The sequence below is a fragment of the Petaurus breviceps genome, unplaced genomic scaffold, assembly GCF_028583685.1.
Source record: "Petaurus breviceps papuanus isolate PSGF00001 unplaced genomic scaffold, PetGlider_PUasm1.0 213, whole genome shotgun sequence".
NCBI lineage: Eukaryota > Metazoa > Chordata > Mammalia > Diprotodontia > Petauridae > Petaurus > Petaurus breviceps.
In genome coordinates this window covers 13805780-13827579 of record NW_027185860.1, presented here as the reverse complement: position 1 = coordinate 13827579, position 21800 = coordinate 13805780, and the positions used below count along the sequence as shown (strand labels likewise).

The 21800-nt window shown below is 37.2% G+C and overlaps 1 protein-coding gene and 1 pseudogene across 5 annotated transcripts in view; one reads left to right on the top strand and one right to left on the bottom strand.

Annotated features, from left to right (window-relative positions):
- EPHA3 (EPH receptor A3) overlaps positions 1–21800 on the bottom strand; it is a 531109-nt gene that overhangs the window by 472051 nt on the left and 37258 nt on the right. The gene's annotated exons all lie outside the window — the stretch shown is intronic.
- Positions 1213–2677, top strand: LOC138165547 (polyglutamine-binding protein 1 pseudogene; annotated as a pseudogene).

Genomic DNA, 21800 nt, shown 5'->3' with positions numbered 1-21800 from the left:
ATTTCTTCTTGTCACCAATAATGAATGTTGATAATAGAACTCAGATAGTGTTTTAAAATTTGTTCTTTTTTTCTGAAGTGACTAATTACCTCTTAAGTGACTGATAAACTTTCATTTTACTCTCAATTCCTTTAAGACCAATTTAATTTAACTCAACAAACATTTATTAATTGCCTACATAAGACAAGATTTTGGGTACTAAGGATATAAAATCATAAAAGAAATAACTTTCCTGGAGGAATTTATATTCTAGAGTATTTAGAGGGAATAATTACTGCACACTTAGAGATAAGTAATCAGTCAGTCATTTATAATCAAACATTTATCAAGTGATAACTATGTGCCACTCACTGAACTAAGAGCTGGGTATAGAAAAGGAGGCAAAAGACAGTCCCTGGTTTCATGAAGCTTACAATCTAATGAGGAAAATAAAACAAAAGGTAAGATGAGATGATGGTAAATAAGAGTAACAAAGTACTTTAGGAAGATTTGAGGACAGTGAGAATACTTTCAGGTACCTTAATGAATAAAAACTTTCAGGAAGAAAGACTAACTTGAATCAAAAAGGAATATAAGGAAACTTATTCTTATATGTTTATGTTTATTTTAGCATTTTCTATGACTTCTTCAAATGCACATCCCACAAACACAAAATGTCATGAATGTGTTATACTTTTCTCTCTCCCTACACAGTGATTTTTCACTTTGTATATGCCTTTGTTTCTTTTAGACATAAAATATGTAACATCAAATAAATTCCATTTTTTCTTAAGGTTCCTTTTTTTTCTCTCTTTACGTTATTGTTTTCTGTATATCTACCAGAAGAATGCAAAGTTCTTGTGAGCAGGAAGTGTTCTGTTTCCATCTACATTTTCCTGGTGTCTGGTGTTGTGTCATGTACACAGTGGACTTTCAACACTTGTTTCTCAGAGTAGAAGCATGCCCTTCCCGCAGCTCCAGCTTCCACCCTCCCCAATCCATGTAAAAAGGGGACTCTAAACAAACTTTGGAGCTGCAGAACCCACTAAATGACACAGAGAAGCTGACCTCCCGCGAAGGACAGCCCGGCAGGTCATCAGGAATCTGCTAGCACAGTGCTCTGGGAGCCGAGCCCCGCCCCATGCCAAGGCTTTAGCCCCGGGGTGGGCATGACCACCCACTTGGCCAGAGGGACTGCAGATCTGCAGCATTTTCAGATTTATCAACATATAAATGCGAAGGACAAAGCGAGAGGTCAGTGCAGTCTGCATTTTGGGACCAGTAAATAGGAGTGCTTGGCATTTACCCCCGGGGCAAAAAGCCTGAGACACCAGCACAGACAGCCAGCGCCACCTGGCGGATTCAGCTCCTAGCCTGCAGAGTGTAGGGGGACCAAGCACCAGTTTGAGAGGTAATCTCTCTTGCTTTAACCTGCTTTGATCTGGATTGCAGTCTAGGGTGGAGGTCCTGGGGTGTGTCCAGCTTGCCAGAGAATATGGAGACCTCAGAGAGGGCACCCATCTAATACCTCCGGCAGCTGAGAAAACCCCAGCGTTTGGGACGAAAGCTTCCCTGTCTGGTGGCAGAGACCTACTGTGGCAAAAAGCCCAAAAGTCAAGTAATTGAGTGGCAAAATGAGCAGGCAAAGGAAATAAAGCAGACAGAAGATTCCAACAATACACTCCTATTTTGGGAACAAAAAGGAGCAAAGCATGGAACAGGAGGAAAGCAGTGAAGTCAGAACTCCTGCACCAAAAGCTTCAAAGGAAAATACAAGCTGGTTACAGGCCATGGAGGAACTTAAGAAGCAGATAAGAGAAGTGGGGAGGAAAAATTGGGAAGAGAAATGAGAACAATGAAAGAAAATTATGAAATGAGAGTCAACAGCCCCACTGAGGAAAATAATACCTTAAAAAACAGACTGACTCAAATGGCAAAGGAGGTTCAAAAAGGCAATGAGGAGAAGAATGCCTTAAAAAGCCGAATTTGCCATATGGAAAAAGAATCTCCAAAGCTCAATGAGGAGAATCATTGCTTCAGAATTAGATTGGAGCAAATGGAAGCTAATGACTTTATGAGAAACCAAGATGCTGTTAAACAGATCCAAACAAATGAAAGAAGAGAAGGCATAAGATCATCCCCAAGGGCTATGACAGTGACTCTGTGGATTCCAAGGGCGCCAGGATCTAGGGCTTGTCTCACAACTGGTACAAGGTGTTCTACCCAGTCTGTGGCCTTTCTTACTATTGGAACATGGAGACAGATACTGTGTCCTGACTGAACCCCCATGATCCCAGCTCTGTCGTCGCCAAGGTAGCCAAGAAACTCAGAAGCAACTTGGATGCAAAAAATAAGCTGGACTGTGGCTATGAATAGCTGGAAAGAGGAGAAGAATGATGCTGCCACCTAAATGAAGAGTTGCCTCCCTACCTCTAAGGCAAGAAAGCAAGCCTGAAGAATAAAGAATTGGATCCTATGGACCATAGTGCCTATTCTGATGCCGTGAGAGGTACATGGTCTACGTACATGATTTACATGTCTCCCCAAGCAGAAGGAGGCAAAGACAGGGGCTGACGCAACAGCCAAATGGCTGTACCACTCCCCAAGAGCAGTGCCCCTCCCAAGGGCAATGCTTCAGGCCAATCCTGAGGCTTCACAGACCAAACAGCAAGACTAAGATTGAGCCCACCTTCTCCTCCAAACGTCCCCAAACTTTGTCTTCATAATAAAGTGTTTTCCTTTCAAAAAAAATTAAAAATAGTCAAATGGAAAAAGAATCCCAAAAGCTCACTGAAGACAATCATTTCTTCAGAATTAGATAGGAGCAAATGGAAGCTAGTTACTTAATGAGAAATCAAGATACTATTAAACAGATACAAACAAATGAAAAAATAGAAGGCAATGTGAAATATCAAATTGGGAAAATCACTGACCTGGAAAATAGACCCAGGAGAGATAACTTAAAAATTCTTGGACTACCTGAAAGCCATGATCAAAAAAAGAACCTAGAAATCATCCTTCAAGAAATTCTTAAGGAAAATTGCCCTGCTGTTTTAGAACCAGAGGGCAAAGTAGAGTTCTAAAGAATCCACTGATCACCTCCTGAAAAAGATCCCAAAAAGAAAATTCCTAGGAATATTATAGCCAGGTTCTGGAATTCCTAGATCAAGGAGAAAATGTTACAAGCAGGCAGGAAGAAACAATTTGAATGTTGTTCACAATCAGAATAACTCAGGATCTGAAAGGTTCTACACTGAGGGATCGAAGAGATTGGAATGTGATATTTTGGAGGTAAAAGGAGCTGGGATTAAAACTAAGAATCACCTGGCCAGTGAAACTGAGTACCATGTTGCAGGGGAAAATATGATCATTCAGGGGAATAGAGGACTTTCAAGCATTCTTGCTGAAAAAAAACAGAGTTGAATAGAAAATTCGACATTCAGATACAAGAAGCAAGAGAAGCATGAAAAAGTAAACAGGGCAAAGAAATCATAAGGAACTTATCAAATTTGAACTTCTTGTATCTATATATGGAAAAATGATAGCTGTAACATATAAACTTTTCTCTGTATGAGAATAGTTGAAGAGAATAGAAATGTGTGTATGTGTATGTGTATATGTATGTATGTATATATACATATACATGTATATATACATATATATGTCTATATAAGAGGGAATATGGGCATATGAATACATATTTGAGTGTATGTGTATATGTGTACAGCTATACATAGACAGAAGGCCCAGGACCAATTTAATAGGAAGGGATGATGCTTAAAAGGTGAAATTAAGAAGTGAAAGAGGAATATAATGAGAGGAGATGGGAAGAGACAGAATGGGATAAACCGTCTCATAAAGAAGAGGCAAGGGAAAATGGTCACATTGGAGGGGAAGAAAAGGAAGGCAAAAGGGAATGGGTCAACCTTATTTTCATTGAATTTGGATTAGGGAGGTGTAATAAGAATGTAAATTTTGAAGATCTTCCCTGCCCCTAGGCTAATGTGCACCTGAAGCCTGGGGTGAGGGAGGCTTGTTTTTCAGTAGATACTTCTTGATTGGCCAGTGAGTCAATAAGGTTGTTACATTCTCTGAGCCAGGAGAAGGCTATATAAGCCCTGATGTGTAGCTTTGTTTTTGGGACTCACTTTGAGAAGTGTTCTGTGATTTGATCTGAATTCTGGGAAGCCGTTGTTGAGAGTCCCGCGGCTTTGAAAAACCCAGAATGTGGAAACCCAGATGTTGACTGGGTATGGATGTAATGGTTGGACAGTTTGGAAATCTGTCTACTTGATGTTTCTGTCTTGATAATTATGCCTGTATACTTTGAGGTTCAGGGTGCTGACCTTTTCTCCTGAACAAGGTAAACGATATATGTCTGACTGATTAAAGTAAGCTTGTTAACCCATTTTGAGTTGCTTTCCTTTAACAAAGCAGATCCAAGAACCTGTGGTAGCTGCAAACCCTGAGGACGCTTGGAGTGCTTGCTGCTACAGGAGGGAATCTCACCCTACAGGAGAGTAGGGGGGAAGGGGATGAGAGGACGGATAATGTAAGGGAGGGCAGCCTGGGGCTGAGGGAAGTTGGAAGCACCCACTTTTGAAAAGGCACAAGATCAAAGTACAGAATAGAACAAGTGTGATGTGGGATAGAAGGGAGGAAAATATAGTCAGTCTTTTACAATATATCTACTATGGAAATGTTTTCCATAACTACACATGTACAACCTATATTGAATTGATTATCTTCCCAGTAAGGGTGGGTGACAAGGGAGGAAGGGAATGAGTCTGCAATTCAAAACTTTAAAATCATATTATACTATATTAATATTATTTTACATGTAACTGGGAAATAAGATGTACAGGCACTGGGGAACAGAAATCCACTGTACCCTGCTAGAAATTCAGAGCAGGTATGAGAGAAGATATGGGAGAGAGCAGATTGGAGGGGGGGATATCCAGTGGCATTGCTATTTTGGGGTGGTGGTTAGGGGGAAAAAGAGGAGAAAATTTGTAACTCAAAATCTTGTGGAAATGAATGATGAAAACTAGAAGTTAATAAAGCATTTGATAAAAAAAGAAAAGGTGGACAGCCAAGAGAAATACTGGATATTTTTCTCTTTACTATGAAAAATAAAGGTCTTTTTATTTCATTTTTAATAATACAGCTTAAAGTAATAGGGGGAGAAATCATTGACCATGATCATAATTGTTATTACTAATTTTTGCAAGCCAATATCTTTGTCAGATTGTTATTACTGCTAGTTGGGAAAAGTTATTTCTGGGGTTGGAGCCAAGATGGTGGAACTGAAGCAGTAACTTTTCTAAGCTCTTATGTGAATCCCATCACTAAATTTTAAAAACTGAATCTGAACAGATTTTAGAGGGACAGAATCCATTGGGAGACAGAGAGTGGCAGAATCCAGCCCAGGAGAGTGACCATATAGGTGGGTTGGGGCAACCTTGGAGCTCTTGGGGGCTGCACCAACTCTTATTAGAGGGCAGACTACAGAACACTGAGAAGGAGCCCCAGCCAGCAGACTCACCCATCCCAAGGGCAAATCACAGCCATCTCACCACCTGCAGGAGGATACCTCATAGCTGGGTAAGAGAAAGCACAGGGCCCACAGCAGAGACAGCAGCATCTCCTGGGGCTATCAGCCCACAACATGGAAGCTTAAAAATCACCTACCTGATTTTCCAGAGGACAAGATGTCAAAATAAACTCTAGCTGCTCCAATTCCCCTTCCCTGACCTAGAAAACCCAGAGATAAATGTTCCACCCAGAGTAAATTCCTGAATTACTGGAAATAGCCTCAGGCTCAGGAGTCATTGAGAAAGGGTACAACTAAGGCAGAAAGGAGCCTGAAGTGAAGGGTGGGAAGGGTTCCAACAAGCCCTACCTCACCTGACCAACAAGAGTTCCCAAAGCACAGGGTGGTGGAGCCAGAAAGCCCTAACAACACAAACCCAGGTGGACCACAGCACTACCAGAGGAGTCTGCAGACACCAGCTGCCAGCCACCAGCTGCTGAGCCTGCCTGAGCTGTAGCCCAGGGGCATAGAGGCAGAAATCTGAACCTTCCCCACAGTTTACTCTGTGAGCCTCAGGGTAACTCAAGGGAAACACTAAAAATCCTGGTCTTGGCCTCAGTCTAGATACCCAGAGGCTACAGTACACAAAGTCAACAATCAGGCCCTTGGCTCCCAGCCTGAGAAATTAGGAAATAGGAAATTAAAATGGGAAGGAACGAAGCTGAGAAGAAGGGGAAGGCATGAAAATCGATCCGAGCTTATTATAGCAAGCAAAAAAACCCAAATACAGAAGAAAACATGGACTCTATACTTACACCACAGACCGCAGAAGGAAATATGAACCATTCTCAAAACCAAAAAGCATTTATTTTGCTTTTTGGAGTGCAATTGGGGTTAAGTGACTTGCCTAAGGTCACATGGCTAGTTTTAGTGTTAAGTGTCGGAGGCCAGATTTAAAATCAGGTCCTTCTGGATCCAGGGCTGGTGCTCTATTCACTGAGCAACCTAGCTGCCCCCCCCCAAAAAAAAAAAGCATTCTTGGAGGAGCTCAAGAAAGATTTTAAAAACAAAATTAGAGACACAAAAGATAAATTTTAATCTACAGTGACCAAACTGGGAAAAAGTATTACTAAAGAAAATAAATGCTTAAAAATGAAAATTTGTGAACTGGGACAGTATGATCAAAATCTAACTGGATAAATACCTCCATAAAAAAGGAACTTCAAAAATTAACCAAAGAAAATAATTTACAAAATATTATAATCAGTCAAATTGAAGCTCAGGACTCTATGATGCCTCAAGAGTCAATCAAGCAAAACATGAAGATAAAAATATTATAAGAAAGTGTAAAAAAATCTCACTGGAAAAACAACTGACCTGGAGAAGAGATCCAGGAGAGATAACCTAAGAATTAATGGTCTACCAGAAAGCCATGATGAAAAAAAAGCAGAATGGTTAACATCTTCCAAAAGACTGTCAAGGAAAACTGTCCTGAATATCCTAGAATCAGAAGGTCAAATAGTTAACAAAAGAATGCACCAGTCTCCTGAAAGATATCCCAAATTGAAAACTCCAAGAAATATAGTAGCCAAATTCCAGCATTACAAGATTAAAGAGAAAATACTGAAAGCAGCCAAAAAAAAATTTAGATTAGAATTTGATTTTTTGTAAGGCAAAAGAGCTAGGACTGCAACCTGACAAAACTGAGCATAATCTTTCAGGCAAGGAGATGGTCATTTAATGAAACAAGGGACTTCCAGACATTCCTGATGAAAATGCCAGAGGTCAATGGAAAATCTGATCTCCAATTACAAGACACAATAAAGACATAAAAAGGTAAACAAGGAAAACACACACACACATGCCTACAAGCACACTCACACACATGCACATAACTTGGGATGCAATAAGAGCAAATTGTTAACATCCCTATATGAGAAGTTGATACCTTCCAATATTGAAATTTATAAGACTATCAAGACCTTTAAAAGGAATATACATAAAGAGAGGGTGTGGATATAAATGAACTAACCTGATGATTAAAAAAAACCTTATTAAGGGGTTCAAAGGGATTGTAATGGGATAAAAGGAAAGGATGAGACAGAAAAAGGTAAATTATGCCATATGAAGAGGCATCAAGGCATATTATAGTAGAGGGGAAGGACTGAGGGAAATGAACATCATTTGAACATTATTCTCATTGGTTCTGGTTCAAAGAGGGATCAACATAGTCAATTAAGTTTAATATTCTAACATAAAAAGACACCAAAACTCATAATAATAGAGGGAAAGGAGGGAGGGACAGGAGCACTGTATGAAATTTACTCCCATTGGTTTGGGGTTAAAGAAGGAATAACATACTCTGATAAGTATAAAAATCCATTATGCCCTATAGGCAGTAGTAAGGTTAAGGGAGGAGGAAAAGGGAGCAGGGTTGAAGGGAGGGAAATAGTAAGGGGAAATGGTAGCTAAAGAAGGGGGGGTAACAAGGAGGGAATACTGAGAGAGGTGGTGGTCAAAAGGAAAACCCTTAAGGAGGGGAAGGGAGAAGGAAGAAACAAAAACATAAACAGAGGAAGGAATAGGATAGAGGGTAAGAGACAGATAATAATCATTGTGAATGTGAATGGGATGAACTCTCCCATAAAATGGAAGAAGATAGCAGAATGGATTAAAAACAATAATCTTACAAAATGCTGTCTACAAGAAAAACATTGAAACAAGAGAATACACACAAGGTAAAGGTAAAAGGCTGGAGTAGAATACATAATGCTTAAGCCAATGTAAAAAAATCAGGGGTAGCAATCCTTATCTCAGATAAAGCAAAAGCAAAAATAGATCTAATCAAAAGAGATAAGGAAGAAACTATATCCTGCTAAAAGGCACCATCAAAAATGAAGCAATATCATTACATATATGCAACAAGGGGTATAGTGTCCAAATCACAAGAGGAGAAGTTAAGGGAAATAGTGGAAGAAATAGATAGTAAAACTATACTACCAGGGAATCTTAATCTCCCCCTCTCAGAACTTGGTAAATCTAACCTCAAAATAAACAATAAAGAAATTAAGGAAGTGAATACAATTTTAGTAAGGCTAGATATGATAGATCTCTGGGGAAAACTGAATGTGCATAAAAGGGAATATACCTTCTTCTCAGCTGTACATGGCACATACACAAAAATTGACCATTTACTATGGCATAAAAACCTCACAATTCAGTGAAAAAAGGCAGAAATATTATATTCATACTTCTCAGATCATGATGAAATAAAAATATATGCAAAAAAAAGCCATGGAAAGATAGACTTAAAACTAATTGGAAACAAAACAATTTAATCTTAAAGAATGAGTGGGTCAAACAAGAAATTATAGAAACAATCAGTAACTTCATTCAAGAGAAGGACAATAATGAGACAACATACCAAAATTTGTGGGATGCAACAAAAGCAGTTCTTAGGAGAAGTTTTATATCCCTGAGTTCATATATGAATAAATTAGAGAATATGAAGGACAATGAATTGGGCATGCAACTGAAAAATCTAGAAAAGCAACAAACTGAAAATCCCCAAGTAAATACTAAATTACAAATAATGGAAACCAAAGGAGAGATAAATAAAATTGAAATTAAGAAAACGATTGAATTAATAAATAAAACTGAGACCTGGAATTATGAAAAAAAAATGCAATTGATAGACCCTTACTCAATGTGAAAAAAAAAAAGAAAGAAGAAAACCAAATTATGAGTATCAAAAATGAAAGGGCTGAATCTACCTCCAATGAAGAGGAAAACAAAACAATAATTAGGAATAATTTTGCCCAATTGTGTGCATATAAATTTGACAATATTAGTGAAATGGATGAATATTTACAAAATATTAGTTGCCCAGATTAACTATAGAGGAAGTAAATTACTTAAATAATCCCATCTCAGAAAAAAGAAATCAAAGAAGTCATCAGTGAACTCCCTAGGAAACAATCTCTAGGGCCAGATGGATTTACTAGTGAATTCTATCAAACATTTAAAGAACAATTGATTCCAATACTCTACAAGCTATTTGGGAAAATTAGGGAAGAAGGAGTCCTATCAAATTCTTTTTATGACACAAATATGGTACTGATACCTAAATCAGAAAGAGATAAAATAGAGAAAGAAAATTATAGATCAATTTCCCTCATGAATATAAATGCAAAAATTTTAAATAAAATATTAGCAAAAAACCTACAGCAATTTCCCTCAAGAATAATACACTTTGCTCAGATAGGATTTATTTCAGCAATGCAAGGATGGTTTACTATTAGGAAAACCATCAGTATAATTCATCATGTCAACAATAAAACTAGGAGAAACCACATGATTATCTCAATAGATGCAGAAAAGGCTTTTGACAAAGTACAACATCCATTCCTATTAAGAACACTAGAAAGTATAGAAATAAATGGAGCCTTCCCTAAAATAATAGTTGGCATCTATTTAAAGCCATCAACAAGTATTATGTGTATTGGAGATAAGCTAGAAGCATTTCTAATAAGATCAGGGGTGAAACAAGGGAGTCCACTATCACCCCTCTTATTAAATCTGGTACTAGAAATGTTAGCAGTAGCTATTAGAGTAGAAAAAAGAAATCAAAGGCATCAAATTAGGCAAAGAAAAGACCAAGTTATCAATCTTTGTAGATGATATGATAATATAATTAAAGAATCCAAGAAAATCAAGTAAAAAACTACTTGGGACAATAAATAAATTTGGCAAAGTTGCAGGATATAAAATAAACCCACATAAATCCTCTGCATTCCTGTATATTTCTAATAAAATCCTTCAGCAAGTGAGAGAAAGAGAAATCCCATTTAAAGTTACTGTAAATGTTATAAAATATTTGGGAATCTACCTGCCAAAACAAACCCAGGACCTGTATGAACACAACTACAAACATTTTCACCCAAATAAAGTCAGATCTAACTAATTAGAAAAACATCAACTGCTCTTGGCTAGGATGAGCTAATATAACAAAAATGACACTTTTACCTAAATTAAATTACATATTTAGTGCCATACAAATCAATTTATGAAAAAAAAAAAACTTTACAGAACTAGAAAAAAATCTTAACAAAATTCATTTGGAAGAACAAAAGTTCCAGAATATCAATGAAAAGAAATACTAAGGAAAGTGGCCTAGATATACCAGATTTTAATCTGTATTACAAAGTAACAGTCATCAAAACTACGGTACTTGGTACTGGCTGAGGAACAGAGCAGTGGATCAATGGAATAGATAGGGTACATGAGACTCAGCAGTCCATGACTATATTAATCTATTGTTTGAGAAACCCAAAGACCCCAGTTTTGGGGATAAGAACTAACCATTTGACAAAAACTGCTGGAAAAACTGGAATATAGTATGGAAGAGCCTGGGCATGGACCATTATCTAACACCATATATCAAAATCAAGTCTAAATGGGTGCATGATCTAGGTAAAAAGGCTGATAATGTGAGTAATCTTGGAAAGCAAGGAATAGTTTACCTATCAGATTTATGGAGAAGGAAAGACTTTATCACCAAAGAAGAAATAGCATTATAAAATGCAAAATATATAATTTTGATTACATGAAATTGAAAAATTTCTGCACAAAGCCAATATAACTAAGATTAAGAGAGAAGTGGAAAATTGGGAAAGGATTTTTACAACCAGTGTCTCTGATAAAGGGCTCATTTTTTTTTTTATAAGCAATCGGGGTTAAGTAACTTGCTCAAGGTTACACGGCCAGTTATTTCTGGGTATGGTGCGATTTCCTGAGCCCAGATTTGATCCCCATGTCATCCCTACACTGGAGCCAGTGCTCTTACTCGCTGAGCCACCTGGCCACCCCTAAAGGCCTCATTTCTAAAATATACAGGGAATAATGTCAAATCTATTAGAATACAAGTCATTCCCCAATTGATAAATAGTGAAAGGATATGAACAGGCAGTTTTCAGAGGAAGGAATTAAAGATATCTATAAGCATATTAAAAAATTCTCTAAATCACTATTGGTTAGAGAATTGCAAATCAAAACAACTCTGAGGTACCACATCTCACCAGTCAGATTGGCTAAGATGACAGAAAATGACAAATTCTGGAGAGGATGTGGAAAAATTGGGACATTAATGCATTGCTGGTTTACTTGTGAACTGATTCAACCATTCTGGAGAGCAATCTGGAACTATGCCCAAAGGGTTATAAGTAATTTCATACTCTTTGACACAGCAATACCACTTAGAGGATTGTGTAGAGAACTTTCAGAAGTTTCTTGGCTTTGCTAATGAAATGTTCCCCTTCCCTATATTATTATCTGAAAGGCTACAAGGAAGATAAGCAAGAGGATGTATTATGAAGCGAATGTTTTGGGGTCCCTTGACCTCACTAGGTATATTCCCCTGTCCTACACAGTTATCTGCAAAGGTTACTGGACAGATAGCAAGAGGGCATGTAATCTTTTTTGTTTATGCCTCCAGATATGGTCCTAGAATAATACCCTAATAAGTAGCTAACCTTAAGCAAGGGTAAATAGTAAAAAGGATTAAGGGAGGCTCCTTCTACATTATCTGTATTCCTTTGATGTAGGATCTTTCTACATTATCTGCATTTTTTGGGGTGGTCTACATTCTCTGGGGTGGGGGGCATAAAAACTCTGTTAACTCTTTGCATCTTTGGTTCTGTATAGAATGGTCTTGTAATAAACAGACTATTGATTACACCCCTGTCTTGTTATTCTCACCACTCGCTATCCCACCAACTGTGCTGGCCACAGTAGGATTGTATCTCAAAGAGATCATAGAAGTGGGAGGAAGACCCATATGTTCAAAAATATTTATAGCAGCTCTTTTTGTGGTGGCAAAAATTGGAAATTAAGGGATGCCCTTCAACTGGGGAATAGCTAAATAAGTTGTGGTATATGAATGTAATGGAATACTATTGTGCAATAAGAAACAAGGACTTCACATTTACCTGGAGAGGCTTATATGAACGGATGCTGAGTGAGAAGAGCAGAACAAGGAGAAATTTGTACAAAATTACAGACACAAAGTATGTATGATGACCAACTCTGATAAGACTAGACTCTTCTCAGCAATGCAGGGATATAAGTCAACTCCAAAAGACTCATGATGGAGAGAGATTTCGACATTCAGAGAAAGAACTAGAAAGAACAGAGTTTGAATGCAGATTGAAACAAACTACCTGCTCTTTCTTTTTTGTTTGTTTTATTTTTCCTCTTTCCTTTTGTTCATTCCATCAGATAAAATCCTTCTTTATAACCTGACTAACATCTAATGTGAAAGTATGTGCAGATCCCATACTTGATTATATGCCATCATATATGGCGGGGGGGGGGGGGGGGGAGAAAGGGGATGGAGGGGAAGAAAATGTGAAACTCAATGAATTGTGGAACTGAATCTTGTAAAGTAAAAGTAAACAAACAAATTAATAAAGACCAAAAAATTAAAAAAAAATTATTTCCTGATTGGCAAATGATGATACTGGTAACTAATAACAATTATGCACTATATAGGGTTATGTGACTTAGCAAATGCTTTCATATATATGAAGTAATTTTTATTTGACCCTCATCACAACCTTGTAGAGAAAACAGAAGCAGATGCCAATTTTATAGGTGAGAAAACTGATGGATAAAAGGATTTATAGATCATCTCCTCCATCTAGTCCTTTTAAACATAAAGTTAAAAGACTTGTTCAATTAAATCTCTTGAAATGGTTTAAGTGCCTATTATGTGAAATGTGTGGAACTCAACATTAGTGAGAACACAACATAACTCCGATCAATCATACTTAAGGACAACAGTATATTTAATTATTATAGGAAAGCAAAATACAAATTACATCTCTTGGAAGGTTGAGGAAGCAAGAAGAGAAATTGAACTTTGGATTTAATTTTGGCAAATAGGAAGACATGGTTGATGAAGTGAGGATATCTTATTGATTGACCCCACCCTCTCCATTTCTCACACCCTTTGAAATTATCTTCCATTTACTCTGTATATACCTTATATATACATAGCTTCTTGTAAATCATCATTCTCATTAGAATTTTAACTCCTTGAATTTAGGGACTGTGCATTTCTATTTCTTTGTATTCCTAGATCTTAACTTGATGCCAGCCACATTTTACACACTTCATAAATGTTTTGGACAAATTAAAAGTAATTTGAATTGTACAATAAAGTGATTCTGCAATCCTGAAATTCATAAAAACCAAAGAAGGGAATATAAGATACTTTGAACATTAGGAAAACAAATTGTAGAAGATCATAAATATAATCTACTGATCAGATATTATAAAAGGGAAATTTAAACACTATAGAAACAGAAAATCTTTCACCTCCCATACTGATTTTTAGAAATATTAAAAAAGAGGGGTGGAACCAAAATGGCGGAAGGGAAGCAGTAACCTCTCTAAGATCTTCCGTGAATCCCAATCTTTAAAAACTGAATCTGAACGGATTTTGGAGTGTCAGAATCCACTGGGAGACGGCGCATGGCAGAATCCAGCCCAGGAAAGTGACCACGTGGGGGAGCGCAGAGCACATGGGGGCTGTAGCAGCTCGGACAAGAGAGCAGACTACAGCAGAGACAAGGAGCCCCAGCCTCGGACTCACCCACCCCAAGGGCAATTCAGGGGCAGTCTCACCAGCATCTCACCAAGGGTCAGGAGGATCCATTGGAGCAATGGGTAAAAAAGGGCTGGGGCCCCAGCAGAGACAGCAGCTTCTTCTGGGGCTATCATCCCCCATCCTGGAAGTTTAGAAATTGCCTGCCTGATTTTCCAGAGCCTAGGATGACAAAGTGAACTCTGGCTGCTGCCATCCCCCTCCTAGAAATAGAAAACACAGAGATAAGGGTCCCACCCAGAGTGAAATCCTGAGACAGTAGAAATAGCCTCAGGCTTGGGAGTCATTGAGAAGGGGTGTAACTGAGGCAGCCAGGAGTCTGAAGAGAAGAGGGGGAGGAGTCCCAACAAGCCCCGCCTCACCTGACCAGCAAAAGACAGACAGAGAGGTAGCCTAGGGGCATATAGGCAGAAATCTGGAGTGGCCAGACCACCCCTCCTCCACAGAGTACTCTGTGAGCCTCAGGGGGAACACTGAGAATCCTGGTTTAGCCTCAATCTAGACACCCAGAGGGTACAGCACACAAAGCCAACAACCAGGCACCAAGCTCCCAGCCTGAGAAATTAGGAAAAAGGAAGTTACAATGGGAAGGAAGGAAGCTGAGAAGGAGAAGGGGAAGGCAAAGAAAATCGATTAGAGCTTATTATAGTGATCAAGAAAACCCAAATACAGAAGACAGCATGGACACTATATTCACACCTGAGACCACAGAAGGAAATATGAATTGGTCTCAAGCCCCCAAAAAAGGGAATTGATAAAAAGAAATGCTAGGGAAAGTGGACTAGCTATACCAGATTTCAATCTGTATTATAAAGCAGCAGTCATCACAACTACTTGGTACTGGCTGAGGAATAGAGTAGTGGATCAATGGAGATTCAGAGATTCAGCAGTCAATGACTATAGTAATCTATTGTTTGAGAAACCTAAAGACTCCAGTTTTGGGGATAAGAATTCACTATTTGACAAAAACTGATGGGAAAAGTGGAATATAATATGGCAGAAACTGGGCATAGACCATTATCTAATACCATATACCAAAATCAATTCTAAATGGGTGCATGATCCAGGCATAAAGGTTGATGCTGTAAGCAATCTCAGAAAACAAGGAATAGTTTACCTGTCAGATTTGTGAAGAGGGAAAGACTTTATGACTAAACAAAAATTAGAGACCAATATAAAATGCAAAATGGATAATTTTGATTACATCAAATTGCAAAGCTTCTGTACAAACAAAGCCAATGTAACCAAGATTAAGAGGGTGGTGGGAAAGTGGGAAAGAATTTTTACAACCTATATCTCTGATAAAGGACTCATTTCTAAAATATACAGAGAATTCAGTCAAATCAATAAGAATACAAGTCATTCCCCAATTGATAAATGGTCAAAAGATATGAGCAGGCAGCTTTCAGAGGAAGGAATTAAAGATATCTATAAGCACTTGAAGAAAGGTTCTAAATCACTATTTATTAGAGAAATGCAAATCAAAACAACTCTGAGGTACCACATCTCACCAGTCAGTTTGGCTAAGATGACAAAACAGGAAAATGACAAATCCTGGAGAGGATGTGGGCAAACTGGAACACTAATGCATTGCTGGTGGAGTTGTGAACTGATCCAACCTTTCTGGAGAGCAATCTGGAATTATGTCCAAAGGGGTATAAATAATTTCATACCCTTTGACCCAGCAATACCACTTCTAGGGTTATATCCCAAAGACATCATAGAAGTGGGAGGAAGACCCATATGTACAAAAATATTTATAGCAGCTCTTTTTTTGTGGTAGCAAAGAATTGGAAATTAAGGGGGTGCCCATCAATTGGGGAATGGCTGAACAATTTGTGGTATATGCATGTTATGGAATACTATTGTGCTATAAGAAACGAGGAGCAGATGGACTTCACATTTACCTGGAAAGGCTTATATGAACTGATACTGAGTGAGAAGAGTAGAACCAGAGAAATTTGTACATAATTATAGACACAACATATGTGTGATGACCAACTTTGATAGACTGGACTCTTCTCAGCAATGCAGTGATATAAGTCAATCCCAAAAGACTCATGATGGAGAGAGATGTCTACATCCAGAGAAAGAACTAGAAAGAACTGAGTTTGAATCCAGAGTGAAGCAATCTACCTAATCTTTTTCTTTTTCTTGTTTGGTTTTATTTCCTCATTACTATTTTTCATTCCATCTGATACAATCCATCTTTATAAATTGACTAATGTCTAATGTGAAAGTGTTTACAGATCCTATACTTGACTGTATGCAGCCATGGGGGTGGGGAGGGCAGGGAAAGGGACAGAATGTGAAACTCAAGGAATTGTGGAATTGAATCTTGTAAACTAAAAGTAAACAAACAAATTATTAAAAAAAATTTTTTAAAATAAAAAAAATATTAAGAAAGCATTTTAAATTTTACTATTCTAAAACATTTAGACTAATATAAAAAAAAAAAGGTTATCGGTCATGATTTCAGCATGTTTCAGCAAGTGGAAATATCTTTTAAGCTCACATTTGACCAGTAAGATATTAAAAATTTTTAAAGGAATGATCAAAGAGGGACTGAAAAATTTTAGGAAAAATGATTTTCCAAGAATGAAACTGAAACTTAGGTTATTATTATGCTCTTTGAGAAAACAAACTGTTGAATTTCTACCTTCCTCTAAGCTCTCTATTTTATTGTGTTGTAAAATTTTCCTTATTTAGGAATAATATAAATTATAACCTCAAAATCACTTGTGAACAAGGGATTTTCAGAGCCATGGGGTAATAATTAAGTAAAATGGCCCTCTCACTACACATAAATGCTTAGTTTAGAATAATCTAAAACTAATTTTAAACATATTTCCAGCATTCATTTACCTGAAACACAGAGTAGAGATTTTTTTTTCTCCTGAGATGTATCTATTTCACATATGTACATATGTACATTCATGTAACATAAGTGCCATAGGAAAATTGAAATACTGTAAGCAAAAAGAACATAAAGTTATCAGGAAGCATTCCATTTTTTAAAAAAGTTCTGCCCTCTAGAAGACTAAAATCTAATAGGGACATCAAGACATAAATACATATAACTATGAAATAGAAAACATTGTGGTTGGTACAAAGATGTCATTACAAAATGCTATGATTAATTTGAATATATGAGGTGCCCCAAAAGTTTTGGTGGAGTTTAATCTGAACTAATTAGGTATACACATATAAAAACATTTATGTGTTTGTTATGAAACTTTATATAAACAAACCTGTACATAGCTATATATTCACACACATGCATGAATACATATCAATACTTCAATATATCTTTAATGTTATCCATGGGGTTGTATCCTCTCACATCGTAGCTAGAAAAAGCCTTCATGCTTTAGTAGCCAATGTCATGAATTGAGCAATAAAAGAGAAAAGGAGAGAGAGATATAGAGAGACAGAAAAAGAAAGATGGAGAAAAAATTGGAAAGAGAGGTGAAAAGGGTCAACATAAAAGAGAGACAGACCATGAAAATAGGGGGAAAAAAAAACAAATCCATCAGGTTTATGTAGAAGGAACCATGTTATAGTAGAAAGAGAAACAAAATGGGAGTTGGCCTGAGTTCTAGCAATGGCTTTTCAACTTGCTAAATGCATGACCTTCGGGATTTCTCTGAGTCCAAGTCCCCTCTTCTTCAGATTGGGTGTAATAATATGTGTCCTGTCTATCTCACAGTGCTATTGTTTGGAACCACTGAAAATAATTGTATGAAAAGACTTGTAAAGATGAAAGCCATCTCCAAGAGTCAAACTTCCCTGGCATTGAATTTGGTGTTGCAAGGGAAGAACAGGTTTCTTCCAAACTGACTATGTTGGACCAGACTGTTGTGTATGTTTTGTTACGTATGTGTGCTTTGTGATAAAGGAAGTATGTGGCAATACAGTGAACAGCATGTGACATGTGTTGCCACACTGAGCTCATTATCAAAGTGTACCTTCTTAGTTTTTAAGTTGAAGACAAAATGTTCTTTCAAGCAAACAATCTGTTTATCAAAAGAATATTTTATCTTAAATATTTCATTTGCAAGAAATGCCTATTTTATGTCACTTTCCATTTCCTCACTCCACTCACTTGATCATATAATGACTTTCTCTTCTTATTTGCAAACAGTACAATAATAATAGGTATGATTTATATAGGGCTTTACAAATATGATTGAATTTTATATACATATATGCATGTGTGTCTATATATACATACACATATGTACCTATGAGATAACTACTATTCGTATTCCCATTTATCAGATGAGAAAACTGAGGCAAAAAAGGTGAAGCAGGTTGTCTAAGGTAATACAACTAGTAAATGTCTGAGGCCAAATTTGAACTCAAGATTTCCTGACTTTCAAGGCCAAAGCTCTATCCATTATGCATCCTAACTGCCAAGTTCTAAGTGATATTCATGCATAATTATGATATTTAACACATTTCTTAGATGTATAGAAAGATAGAAATAAATCAATAGATTTATATCTATATCTGTCCTTATATACACATATGATTTGAACCTGCCATTTTATTGGTAGAAAAGAAACAAAGCATGTATTAAGCTCCTACTATGTGTTAGACACTATGCTAAACACTTTACAAATGTTGTCTCATTTGATCGTCATAACATCCCTGGGAAGTAAGGTCTATATTATTCCCATTTTACAAAGTAGGAGACAGGCAGAGAGAGATCAAGTACCTTGCCAAGAGTAACATGACTAGTAAGTGTCTGAGGCTGTTTGAACTCAAGATTTCTTGATCTTAGGCCCAGCTCTATCCACTTCACCACCTAGCTGTCCCAGTTGATGAAGGAAGTTCCCCATTGGTAGTTCCTTTTCTTAATGAAGACCTACAACTATTCAACAATTTGAAAGTCTTAGAGAGTTGTTTGAGGTACTTAGAGCTAAAGTAATTTGCCCCACATTATAAAGCCACTATGTGTCAAAGAAAAACATTTGAGGTCAGATCTTCTTGAATCTAAGACTATCTCTTCTTCCAACATTTTATTAATGCTTACTTTTAGCACAGTGGACAGAGATTTGGTTTCAGGATCAGAACAGACCTGGGTTCAAGTCCCTCTTTGGACACACAGGCAGATTCATTTATATGTGTGTGTGTGTGTGTGTGTGTGTACACACACATACATACATATATATATAATGCTTAAACATATATCATTCACACAAACATGAAGGGAAATTTCTTTTTCATTAAAGGTTTAAGTTTTCGTTTTTAATTTGAATAGCTTCATTCTCCTTCCTCACAACCCCATCCCACCCCAATTAAAAGAGGGAAGAAAGAAAACCCCAAGCTTTTCTAAGAAATATACACAATCAAGCAAGACAAATCCAAGCTTAGACCATGTCTAGAAAATGCATGTCTAATTCTACCCCTTGAGACCATCACCTCTCTATCAGGAAATTGGTAACATATTCCAAAATGACTTTTGGAGTAATGGTTAATCATTGTATTGACCAAATTCTTCATTCTTTCAAAACTGTTTTTATATACAATAATTATGTCATTGTATGTTTTCCTCCTAGTTCTACTCACTCACTATAAACATATACTAGTTTATACAAGTCTCTGAAACTGTCCCTTTCTTCATTGGTCACAGGGCAATAATGTCCCATGATATTCTTATACTATATATAGTACAAATTGAGGGTAGTTTGTTAATCTTAAGGTTTTGTTTTTTACTGCAACAAATATAATTTCTATAAATATTTTACCTTTATGGGTCTTTTCCTTCTTTCTCTGATCACTTTAGAGCATAGACATATGTAATGTTAATGGGATTTAAGATTTTCCCCACCCATTAATGAGCCTCATATGGAGCCCATTAACAGAAGTTTGCATAGGGGAGGCTTGCTTATAGGAATACTTTCACACATTTTGCTAATTCCTAATTAGGCACTGAGGCAAGAGAGCTGTGATGCCTTCTGTCTCTGAGATGTGTATATATACTCTGAGTTGGCATTTTGCTTTGGGGGCTCACTTATGAGAAGAAGTTATGATTCCCTGGTCAAGATTCTAAGTGACTGTATGTTCAGAGCTCCCCCACTGCTCAGATGTAAAAAGGCTCTCTCAATCCAGTGTATAGTTGATTCAGGCTGTCAGAGACCTGTCTGTTGTTGTTTTTTTTCTGCTTGTATTTTCTCTGAAGTTCAGGGAACTGACTTTTCCCCTGAAGTAGTGAATGTAATTTAAAAAGATTGTTGATGACTTAAACAACTATCTTTCCTAGTAAAGCAGATCTAAAAACCCATGCTACCAGCCATCCTGGGTATGCCAGTGTGGTAGCCTCTACAACATAGTAGTCCTATTGTTAAGTCAAAAGATTTGCATACTTAATGACTTTGGGGGTATGGTCCTAAATTGTTTTCTACAAAGGCTAAACCAATTTGCAAAACCAGAATTGCTTCAATGTTCCTGTTTTCCCACAGCCTCTCTAATATATGTCAACTTGGTCAGTCAACTTTGAACCCATGAGGAATGGAGGTAAAACCTCAAAGGTTTTACCTAAAAAAAGACGAAACCTCAAAGTTTGAGTTTCTCAAATAATTAAAGATTTAAAGCATTTAAAAAAAATCTGTTGATAACTTGGATTTCTTCCTTGACACGGATATCCTTAGCAACCTGGGTGCTTACTCATCATGCAGTTTCTGGCTAGAACAGGGGCGTCAAGCTCAAATAGCAATGGATTTGTGTAGCCTCATATAGACTTAGAAAACAAATTAACATTATCCATGTTTTATTATATTTTCTTAAACAATTGTCAGTTACATTTTTATCTGGTTCTGGCAACACCTGGGAATTTATCAGGGCTGAGTTTGACAGCTCATGTCTAGAACATGCTGTTCTTCAGATGCCTGAAGCATAGTCATGCTTGACTTCCTAGAACTTCTTAAGTGGATCACTTTAATCCCTGTCAGGGCTACTAGATATGCTTCCTGGTTAGAAGACTCTGAATCTGTCAGAGTAAGAGGCCTCCAAGGTCTATACTTGCCTTGAAGCAGCTTCACTTTTGAGGCTCCCTCTTTAGTTACTTGAAGACTTCTAGGTAACCCCTTTTTCCCACTCTAGGCTACATGAAGGAAATTAATGTATTTTCTCTTATTTCTTAATCCTTATTTAGTTTGGTGCTCTTTTTCTTTATCTTGTCTAAGGTATACATATGGGAATTGGACTAGTTATTTCTTATTTACTCCACTATCTTGACTTGAAGTCAAAAGATAAAGATTAATTAAAGATTTAATCAAACCTTAAAGATCTAATACATTGTTTCAAATAACCACGCCCCAAATTTCAACAAAAGGTTATTAATACAGTGCATAATAGTACCAAAAGAATTGCCACCAAATGAATAAAAAAAATATTTCTAAATAGCAGGGAAAAGGGACAAGGAAACAACAAGAACTCACCAAGACAAAATGTTTGGGCAACATACTAAGAGTAAGTCAGGGGAAAGAAGACAGAGACAGGAAGGAAGGAATGGAGGGAAAGAGGAAGGGAGGGAGGGAGGAAGGAAGGAAAGGAAAGAAGGAAGGAAGGAAGGAAGGAAGGAAGGAAGGAAGGAAGGAAGGAAGGAAGGAAGGAAGG